Source organism: Heterodontus francisci, chromosome 16, assembly GCF_036365525.1.
Source record: "Heterodontus francisci isolate sHetFra1 chromosome 16, sHetFra1.hap1, whole genome shotgun sequence".
NCBI lineage: Eukaryota > Metazoa > Chordata > Chondrichthyes > Heterodontiformes > Heterodontidae > Heterodontus > Heterodontus francisci.
Window position 1 is genome coordinate 26,726,639 of NC_090386.1, and position 9,840 is coordinate 26,736,478.

Genomic DNA, 9,840 nt, shown 5'->3' on the forward strand with positions numbered 1-9,840 from the left:
AGGCTGAAGGGGGACATGATTGAGGTTACAGAATTATAAGGGGCATTGATAGATAGGAAGAAACTTTTTCCCTTAGCGGAGGGGTCAATAACCAGGGGGCATAGATTTAAGGTAAGGGAGCAGGAGGTTTAGAGGGGATTTGAGGGAAAAAAAATTCACCCAGAGGGTGGTTGGGATCTGGAACGCACTGCCTGAAGGGATGGTAGAGCGAGGAATACTCAGAACTTTGAAGAAGTATTTAGATGACACTTGAAACGCCATAGCATACAAGGCTACGGGCCAAGTACTGAAAAATTGGATTAGAATAGATAGGTGCTTGATGGCCAGCACAGACACGATGGGCCGAAGGGCCTGTTTCTGTGCTGTATGACTCTTATGACTCTTAAGATGGCCACTGAAATACCAGGAAATTGAACTGGAAATAAAAAGTCTAATAAGAAGCCCAGCCAGGACATTGGCTTGCTCTAAGTGATTGAACTACTTAAAATGACTTCATTAGCACAGCAGTCAAGGCAATCCTCATATATTGACTTTGGAAAAGCAAAGCCCCTGACATCCTGGAGCCTGTGAAACTTGGAATTTTATTAGAAAGTTTCAGAAAAACCTGAAGCAACCATGTGACTGTCCATCTCAGGGGAGTTATTGCACAGACAGAGACAAGCAGTAACTGTGCAGCAGCAGAGAAGGCTGCAGGCCTCCCGTTCTCTCCCCGGAAAACAACAAGTTTGAGAACTGTCTACGACTGAGGGACCTCCAAGCCTACCGACTGCTACAGCCAGTGACTGGGGGAAGAGAGCCAAATACAATTCTGCCTTTAGGAAAACCTTGGGCAAAGCAAGCCAGCGAAAGTGCACTATGACCAGCGAGGACTTCAAGAATACCTCTTCAGCCGAGAACTACCGGATCATCCTCTTCACAGACAGTGTATTTGAGTTCCATTTATTCTGGACTTTACAGAGGGAAAAATAGATTTGGTGGTTGGAGTAATCTATTTGTGTATGCGTGAGATTTTTGTGCAAATGTGTAGCATATTAGTATTTCTAAATCAGGGTGAGATAAACTTACCTCTTTTTTTGTTTAAACTCAAGAAAACCTGTCTGATTGCTTTCACGATCACAGTAAAGGTAAAAAAATTTAGAAGTGGTGAGCGCAATCACTGTTTAAAAGGAATGATTGTTGCGATCAAAGAGGGAGGGCAAGAGGGGAGACAGAGACCCCCTCACCTGGCCGTAACAATATAGTAGTCCAGACTTTGTGCTAGGAACGTAGTACCAAGAGTAGACCATTCAACCCCTTGAGCCTGTTCCACCATTCTATTATGGCTGATCTGCACTTCAACCGCATTTACCTGCCTTTGCACTAAATCCCTTCATACCCTTACCCAACAAAAAATGATCTGTCTAGAAAGTTTCAATTGATAGAAAAAACAGAAAGTGTATTTCTTTAGTGGTGAGAGGTTGGGAAATGTTAATGTCCAAAGGGACCTGGGTGTCCTTGTTCATGAGGCACGAAAAGCTAGTATGCAGGTGCAGCAAGCAGTTAGGAAGGTAAATGGTATGTTGGCCTTCATTGCAAGGGGATTTGAGTATAGTAGTAAAGATATCTTGCTGCAATTGTATAAAGCCTAGGTGAGACCCCACCTGCAGTATTGTGTGAAGTTTTGGTTTTACCTAAGGAAGGATATACTTGCCATAAGAGGGAATGCAACAGAGGTTCACTAAACTGATCCCTAGGATGGTGGGATTGTCTTATGAGGAGAGATTGCAGAAATTGGGTCTGTATTCTCCAGAGTTTTGAAGAATGAGAGGTGATCTCACTGAAACTTACAAAATTCTTACAGGGCGTGACAGGGTAGATGTGGACAGGATGTTTCCTCTGACTGGTGAGTCTAAGGGGACACAGTCTCAGAATTAGGGGCAGGCCATTTAAGACTGAGATGAGGAGGAATTTCTTCACTCAGAGGGTGGTGAATCTTTGGAATTCTCTACCCCTGTGGGCTGTGGAAGCTCAATCATTGAGCATGTTCAAGATAGAAATTGATAGATTTCTGGATACTAATGACATTAAGGGGTATGGGGATAGTGGGGAAAAATGAGGTAGATGATCAGCCATGATCTGTTTGCATGGCGGAGCAGATTCGACGGGCTGAATGGCCTACTCCTATTTCCTATGATGCAAAATCCAAACCCTTTGGGGAAGAGTGCTTAAAAAAATTCTACTACAATTTGTGTAAAAGAAGTGCTTTCCAATTTCACTCCTGCAAGGACAGACTAATTTTAAATTTATGTCTCCTTTGCACTAGATTCCCCACCAGAGGAAATATTTTCTCTTTACCCTAATTAATCCTTTTGTTATTTTAAACACATCAAATAGATCACCCCTCAACCTTCTATACTTGAGGGAATACAAGACAAGCTTATGCAATGTTTCCATATTTCACTCTTTCTCCCCCCTGCTGCTGTATCATTCTGGTGAATTGGCTTCACCCCCTCCAAGGCCAATATATCCTTACTTAGATGTGTCCAGAACTGAATGCAGTATTCTAGTGGGGTCTGCCCAAGGTTTTGCACAACTGAAGCATAAACCTCCCTTTTGTATTCCAACCATACAATAACAGCAAATTGTTAGTCAGTCCAATTGACAGTAGCTTTAAACCAGATTGCAAAGCTGTTAATTGAACATATAGACAGGGGTTTTCTATTTCTGCATATTCCAACACAAAATTTCCCAAAATTCAATTACATCACAGAAGTTACTCTTCGTTTGGTTCTGTATCCATGTTGTGAAATTGGATATGACTTTGTACTGATGCCGAGTGAAGTTGAAATTCACTAATGAGTCTAAATATGGGTAACACCTACACACACACTTTGGGATGTTAACTGAGAATCAGGAATATGCAATAGTATCTGTCACAATTAAATAAAGGTCAATCAAAGCTGGAGTTCCAAGACATGGGAACTGCCTGAGACAAAGCAATTCTGATTTTTCTAAAAATAATATCATAAAATTGGTAAAATTACATGACAGTTCAAATTTGGCATTACATAAAGTGCAATACAGATCAGTTTCTTTCAATACAGTACATGACATGCCTCACTGCACTTGCCATTACCGGTTATATTTATAATATACATTTACACTTCATGTCAAATATCTTTAGTACATACAGCCCAAGGGGTTTTACACGGTTTCCGGCCCCTCGGTATACTATGGCGGGAGGTTCTTACACAGTAGCCTTTCCCCATTGAGCCTTTGCGGCAGCTGTCCCAAGCTTTAGTGCGTCCCTCAGCACGTAGTCCTGGACCTTGGAATGTGCCAGTCTGTAACACACGGTCATCGACAGCTCTTTGCACTGGAAGACCAGCAAGTTTCAGACAGTGTGTCTTTCACCGAGTTGATGGTCTCCAGCAGCAGTTCATATTTATCTCAGCGTGCGTCCCTGGGAACAGCCCGTAGAGCACTGTGTTACGTAGCTGCTCAGGTTGAACCTTGACAAAAACTACTGCATTTCTTTCCAGACCTGCTTTGCATAGGCACATTACAGAAGGATCTGGGCAACACTTTCTTCCCCATTCCAGCCGCCTTGAGTGCACCGTGTGGGGACAGTGAGATTCTGGGCGTGCAGGAAGGATCTGACAAGGAGGGCCTTTCTCACTATCAGCTAAGCTACGTTTTGGTGCTTGTTTGAAAGTTCGGATGATGAGGCATTCTCCCAAATTAGTTTGATAGTCTGCTTGGGAACCATCCGGCAGGATCCACCATCTCCTTTTCCCTCAGGGCCTCAAGGACTTTTTTTGCAGCCCACTGCCTGATGGACTTGTGGTCAAACATGTTTCTCTACAAATTTTTCAACAAGGGACAGGTGGTATGGTATGGTCCAACTGAATGGAACGTTTTGTGACAGCATAGCCAGACCCATCCTTCGCAACACCGGGGACAGATAGAACCTCAGCACTGCATCAGGCTGTGCGTAGACTCTCGGTACACAGACAAAGCAAATCTGATAGGCTGGCCAGAGGTATTGATGGTCGTTATCTATGGATTTTGCGAAACAGTCCATCTTTTCGGAGGTGATTCCTTACCCTTCAAAGTGGTTTCTGCATGAGTCAGCACATGCATATTGCGCCTGATGTAAAGAGATAAATACCTTCCAAATAGTACAGCAGAAGTTTACACTTAATGCAATCCTGCCAAACTATGAATTCCCAAAATAAAATATTAAAAATAGTTGGGGTGTATTTCTGTGGGGTTAATTTCAGTAGGAAAGTTGCAGAAACCCCAGTGAAGTTCCTCAGGGTGGATGTTGCCCTAATTTGATATTTCTGTGGAGTGAAATCCCTTGTGGTGACGTTGCCCTGGTGGGACATCCTCTGGGGTAACAGTGGCATGGGATGACATAGAATCATAGGATGATACAACACAGAAAGAGCTAGCCAATTAGTCCCACTCCCCTGCTCCTTCCCCATAGCCCTGCAAATTTTTCCCCTTCAATATTTATCCAATTCCCTTTTGAAAGTGTCATGCAGGCCCACACCTGCCAAGAATGAGGCATATTAATTTCACCATATGGCCATTAAATTTCAAATTGTTGCTGGGAAGAAGAGAAGGCCTGATACAAGGGGTTGCCAAGCCCGGCTGGAAAGACATTTTTGCAGATTAACAAACACAGCTCCAGGGACCCGGGTTCGATTCTGGGTACTGCCTGTGCAGAGTTTGCAAGTTCTCCCTGTGACCACGTGGGTTTTCTCCGGGTGCTCCGGTTGCCTCCCACAGCCAAAGACTTGCAGGTTGATAGGTAAATTGGCCATTATAAATTGCCCCTAGTGTAGGTAGGTGGTAGGGAATATGGGATTACTGTATAAATGGGGTTAGTATAAATGGGTGGTTGTTGGTCGGCACAGACTCGGTGGGCCAAAGGGCCTGTTTCAGTGCTGTATCTCTAAATAAAAATAAATTTGACACCGAGCCACATAAGGAGATATTAGGGCAGAAAATCAAAAGCTTGTTCAGACGTTGGTTGTAAGGTGATTATTAAAGGAGGAAAGAGATGGAGAGGGTTAGGAAGGGAATTTCTGAGCTTAGGGTCTTGGCAGCTGAAGGCACAACTGCATATGGTGGAATGATTAAAATCAGGAATGCAAATGAGGTCAAATTTGATGAATGCAGAGATCTCGGTGGGTTGTAGGCTGAAGGAGATACAGAGATAGGAAGGGGCGATGCCAAGGAGGGATTTAAATACAAGGATGAGAATTTTTTAATTGAGCTGTTGCTTAACCTGGAGCCTACGAGCATAGGGTTGATGGATGAACAGGACTTAGTGTGAGTTAGGAAATAGATAGGAAAGTTTATGCCAGGTAGAAGTTGGGAGGCTGGCCAGAAGAGCATTGGGATACTAAAGTCTAGATGTAACAAAGGCATGGATGAGGGTTTCGGCAGCAGATGAGCTGAGGCAAATGCGGAGTCGGGCGACGCTACAGAGGCTTTAAAAAGTGCAGCGACAGTGAGAAAGAAGGAGACTGAGTGAGACCAGCAGTTTTTAAAAAGTGCAGCGACAGCGAGAAAGAAGGAGACTGTGTGAGACCAGCGGTTTTTAAAAAGTGCAGTGACAGCGAGAAAGAAGGAGACTGAGTGAGACCGGCAGTGTTTAAAAAGAACAGCGACAGCGCGCCTGAGTTTTGAAAAAAAAAGCCAACAGTGACGTCACAGGAGAACTGCAAGGTGATTGGTTGGTGAGTCACTGCTGTTAGGGAACAGCTCTAAATAGTTGGGTTAATATCTCAGGTAAAAAAAAGGGAAAGTTTTTTTTTGTTGAAAAAAAACCTCTGGTGATAAGGTGAGTACTACTAAAGTGTTTTTTTAAAATTCAGTGTAGCTTATAAGGACTTTAGATTGTAGTGGGTAGAACAAGGCCCCTAGTGTAATTAGTATTTTTTAAAGGGAGTAACTTAATTAATTTAAAGGTATGTCATGGCAGGAGAGCTCAGCCCCATGATATGCTCCTCCTGCACTATGTGGGAAATCAGGGACGCTTCCAGTATCCCTGATGACCATGTGTGCAGGAGGTGTATCCATCTGCAGTTACTGGCTACCCGCATTACGGAGCTGGAGCTGCGGGTGGATTCACTGTGGAGCATCCACGATGCTGAGGACGTCGTGGATAGCACATTTAGTGAGGTGGTCACACCGCAGGTAATGGCTTCACTGGCAGAAAAGGGATGGGTGACCACCAGACAGAGTAGTAGGCGCAGGCAGGTAGTGCAGGAGTCTCCTGTGGCCATCCCCCTCTCAAACAGATATACCGCTTTGGATACTGTTGGGGGGGTGACCTCCCAGGGGAAAGCAGCAACAGCCAGGTCTGTGGCACCATGGAGGGCTCTGCTGCACAACAGGGGAGGAAAAGGGGTGGAAGAGCTATAGTGATAGGGGATTCTATCGTAAGGGGTGCAGATAGGTGTTTCTGTGGCCACAAACGAGACTCCAGGATGGTATGTTGCCTCCCTGGTGCTAGGGTCAAGGATGTCTCGGAGCGGCTGTAGGACATTCTGAAAGGGGAGGGTGAGCAGCCAGAGGTCGTGGTACACATTGGTACCAACGACATAGGTAGGAAGAGAGATGAGGTCCTGCAAAGTGAATATAGGGAGTTAGGCAGAAGGTTAAAAAGCAGGACCTCTAGGGTTTTAATCTCAGGATTACTCCCTGTGCCACGTGCTAGTGAGGGTAGGAATAGGAGGATAAGGCAAATGAATGCGTGGCTGAAGACCTGGTGTAGGCAGGAGGGCTTCAGCTACTTGGATCATTGGGATCTCTTCTGGTGCAGAGGTGACCTGTACAAGAAGGGCGGGTTGCATCTGACCTGGAGGGGGACCAATACCCTTGCGGGGAGGTTTGCCAGTACTACTCGGGAGAGTTTAAACTAGTCTGGCAGGGGGGTGGGACCCAAAGTAGTAGTCTCTCCGATGAGATAGTTGAGACAAATGTAGAGGTTAAAGCAAGCAAGTCCAGTAGGCAGGCTGGACAGGGAGCGTGGAAGGTCTGGTAGGCCAAACTGCATTTACTTTAATGCAAGAAGCCTTACAGGTAAGGCAGATGAACTCAGAGCATGGATCGGTACATGGGATTGTGATATTATAGCTATTACAGAAACGTGGTTGAGGGATGGGCAGGACTGGCAGCTCAATGTTCCGGGGTACCGATGCTTCCGTCGTGACAGAGGTGGAGGTAAGAGAGGAGGGGGAGTTGCACTATTGATTAGGGAGGACATCACGGCAGTACTTAGAGAGGATATCCCGGGGCGAATGTCCAGCGAGGCCATTTGGGTAGAACGTAGAAATAAGAAAGGGGTGATCACTTTGATGGGATTATACTATAGGCCCCCCAATAGTCAGAGGGAATTGGAGGAGCATATATGTAGGGAAATCACAGATAAGTGTAGGAATTATAGGGTTGTAATCGTAGGTGATTTTAACTTCCCTAATATTGACTGGGACTGCCTTAGTGCTAAGGGATCAGATGGGGAAGAATTTGTTAAGTGCGTCCAGGATAGTTTTCTGAAGCAGTATGTGTGGCCCTACTAGAGAAGGGGCTACATTCGACCTCCTCTTAGGAAATGAGGATGGGCAGGTGGTTGATGTGTCAGTGGGGGAGCACTTTGGGACCAGTGACCATAACTCTATTAGCTTCAATACAGTTATGGAAAAGGATAGGACTGGTCCTCAGGCTGAAGTCCTAAATTGGGGGAAGGCTAATTTCGATGGCATCAGACAGGAACTCTCAAAATTTGAATGGGAGAGGCTCTTTACAGGCAAAGGGACGTCTGGCAAGTGGGAGGCTTTTAAAAGTGAGATAGGAAGAGTTCAGGGCCGGCATGTTCCTGTTAGATTGAAGGGCAAGGCTGGCAAGTTTAGGGAACCTTGGTTGACGAGCGATATTGATTGTCTGGTCAGAACAAAGAAGGAGGCATATGTCAGGTATAGGCAGCTGGGATCGAGCGAGTCCCTCGAGGAGTATAGGGGATGCAGAAGTACACTGAAGAAGGAAATTAGGAGGGTGAAAAGGGGCCATGAGATTTCCCTGACAGATAAGATAAAGGAGAATCCTAAAATATTCTATATATTAAGAGTAAAAGGGTAGCTGGGGAGAGAGTAGGTCCCCTTACGGATCAGTGTGGTAATCTATGTGTGGAGCCACGGGAAATGGGGGAGGTCTTAAATGAATATTTCTCTTCTGCATTTACCGTGGAGAAGGTCATGGAAGCTAGTGAGTTCAAGGGAGGGAACAGCGATATCCTGGAGCATATCAACATTACTAAGGAGGAGGTGTTGGAGGTTTTGAAGCGCACTAAGGTGGATAAATCCCCAGGGCCTGACCAGATGTATCCTAGGATGCTATGGGAAGCAAGGGAGGAGATTGCAGGGGCCCTGACAGAGATTTGTGTATCATCGTTAGCCATGGGTGAGGTACCGGAAGACTGGAGGATAGCTAATGTTGTGCTTTTATTTAAGAAGGGCAGCAGGGATAAGCCAGGGAACTACAGGCCGGTGAGCCTTACATCAGTGGTGGGAAAGTTATTGGAAGGGATTCTGAGAGACAGGATTATACCCATTTGGAAAGGCAAGGTTTGATTAGGGATAGTCAGCATGGCTTTGTGCATGGGAAATCATGTCTCACGAATTTGATAGAGTTTTTCGAGGAGGTGACCAAGAGGATTGACGAGGGCAGGGTGATGGACGTTGTCTACATGAACTTAGCAAGGCCTTTGACAAGGTCCCGCATGGTAGGCTGGTCCAGAAGGTTCGAACACATGGGATCCAGGGTGAGCTGGCCAATTGGATACAAAATTGGCTTGGTGAAAGGAGGCAGAGTGTGGTAGTAGAGGGTTGGTTTTCAGATTGGAGGCCGGTGACCAGTGGTGTGCCGCAGGGATCGGTGCTGGGCCCTCTGTTGTTTGTCATATGTATAAGTGACTTGGATGTGATTGTAGAGGGCATGATTAGTAAGTTTGCAGATGACACCAAAATTGGTGGTACAGTGGACAGTGAAGAAGGTTGTCTAAGTTTACAACAGGATATAGATCAACTGGGAAAGTGGGCAAGGGATTGGCAAATGGAATTTAACGCAGACAAGTGCGAAGTGATGCATTTTGGGAAGTTAAACCAGGGCAGGACATATACAGTGAATGGCAGGGTCCTGGGGAGTTGAGCAGAGAGACCTTGGGGTGCAAGTACATAGTTCCCTGAAAGTGGCAACACAGGTAGACAGGGTGGTGAAGAAGGTGCATGGCATGCTTGCCTTCATCGGCTGAGGCATTGCATACAAGAGTTGGGACGTCAAGTTACAGTTGGTTAGGCCGCACTTGGAGTACTGTGTGCAGTTCTGGTCACCGCACTACATGAAAGATGTGATTAAGCTAGAGAGGGTGCAGAAAAGATTCACAAGGATGTTGCCTGGTTTGGAGAGCTTGAGTTATAAAGAGAGATTGGATAGGCTGGGTCTGTTTTCCCTGGAGTGAAGGAGGCTGAGAGGGGACATGATGGAGGTATATAAAACTATGAGGCATAGATAGGGTAGATAGCCAGAATCTGTTTCCCATGGTAGGGGTGCCTAAAACTCAAGGGCATAGATTTAAGGTGAGCAGGAGGAGGTTTAAAGGGGATCAAAGGGGTAAATTTTTCACACAAAGAATAGTGGGTATCTGGAATGAGCTGCCTGAGGAGGTGGTGGAGGCAGGAACAGTAGTGACATTTAAGAGGCATCAGGACAGGTACTTGAATGAGAAAGGCATAGAGGGATATGGAATTAATGCAGGCAGGTGGGATTGGTATAGACAGGGATTATGGT